This window comes from Rhipicephalus microplus, chromosome 9, assembly GCF_043290135.1.
Source record: "Rhipicephalus microplus isolate Deutch F79 chromosome 9, USDA_Rmic, whole genome shotgun sequence".
NCBI classification, from domain to species: domain Eukaryota; kingdom Metazoa; phylum Arthropoda; class Arachnida; order Ixodida; family Ixodidae; genus Rhipicephalus; species Rhipicephalus microplus.
Genome location: NC_134708.1, coordinates 118,409,971 through 118,411,764, shown reverse-complemented (window position 1 = coordinate 118,411,764; position 1,794 = coordinate 118,409,971).

The window sequence follows — 1,794 nt, the reverse complement described above, 5'->3', positions numbered from 1 at the left end:
CCAAACTGTTTATCGTTTGCATTTCTTGTATGGCAATACTGCATTTTGTATGAATATTTGAGCCAGAAATACTCACCGCACTGAAGTTATATTTTACGAAAAAAAATAATGTTAGGTCCAGATTACAAATATCACTATATAATCGTTTTTGTCCACATTGAGATGCAATTTGAGCTGTGTGTTTGTCTTATTGAAAATTACTTTTATATTAAAGTTGAAAGCAAATAAACAGTTATTGTTACATGGCAAGTGTTATCATTACAATTTTTGTTTAAATGGGGAAAATGATTTTTGAAGTCTCCTATTGAGGGCCATGGGGAACTTCGGAACAGAAGCTGTCGTACATCAAATGCAGAAAACAGCCATCATAAGAAAACTTCAAAAATTCATTTCTACTTTAAGACAAAGTGTAATCATATAACTTGCCATATAAAGAGAACTGCTTCCTTGCTTTTGATGTGGCAAAAAAATTGCACTAATATTACTGAGCTTCATGCACTACACACAATCACCTTTACTTAATACCAAGACCGAATTTGGTGTAGAAGAGGCAGTATTTTTGAAACACTTTACTTTTTACAAACAAGACCCAGACGACATCCTGGGAAGTCCAGAAGGCACCAACGTGGCCTAATATTTTGTTCTCTGCAATATACTTTAGCATTTTGCTGTTTTCAGAAAAATAAAGTAAACGAGCACAATATTTTTTTTTCAAAACACATTTAGGACGGTTGGCAAAATGGCTGGGATGTTTGATGCGTAATTGCCTCACTGCCAGCATTTATTCTTCCGAAGCTCAAGCTATCACCTCTATGTTACTGCCTCCCTCACATACAATGCCTGCATAGGAAAGAAAAAGAAAGGCAGGTCCGACAAAGTTCACAAGACAAGATATTTTCATGTTGGATAAATTCATTACCATAAACAGCAGTAAACTACATTCATTTTGAGTAGTCCAAGACACAAGCTATATACCAGCATACTAAGAGCCAAGCACAAACTTTTCAATTGAACATGTGTGGTGATAGACAGGAAGCACTTATTGCAAGACTGATCAGTCTGTAATTAACTAAATGAAGTACAATGCACTGTTCAATCCAACACTACATAGGCATCTTTGCTATAGCAAAGCCATGTGTCATTGATTCATGCACTAGATGGGACAATGCAAATGTAACAAAAAAGGTGAAAAAAGAAAACAAGGGAAAAAAAGAAGAAAAGGGGGGATGCAAAGTAGGAGCAGTGTAGCACTACTTTTACTTTGCATTCCCCTTTTCTTTCTTCTTTTTTCTTATTTTCTATCATTTATCTTTTTTTTGGTTCCCTTACCCCCAACCTCCGACAGGAGAACACTTTGTATCAGCGCAACCTAACTTGAAAAGAAGCAAGGGCTGCACTCTTCTGTGTTATAGGTTTTTTTTTTCAGACAAACATTTCCAACAGGCACACACGCCTATACCAAAAGATGATGTCATTACTGACCCCATTTAAACTAACACGCCAAGAATGACAAGGTGACTTCTAAAAAATAGGTCCTCCTATCGCAACATCGGCCAGCCTGTCTGAAGCACTTCTACTGTTCACCCTGATTACCCCACTAGATGTTTCCATCTGTCGACTCACATCTTCATTTTGGATAACACTAAGACGAGCTTACATTGATGAATACGCACGAAAGTTTAGTGATGTATCATGTATCAGATTAAGCAACTCTGTTAAAAATTATTGATAGCTTGCTTCCAGGCTTTTTATACTGTAGCCTGAGACTTCGTAATGTCTTCTATGCACATGAAC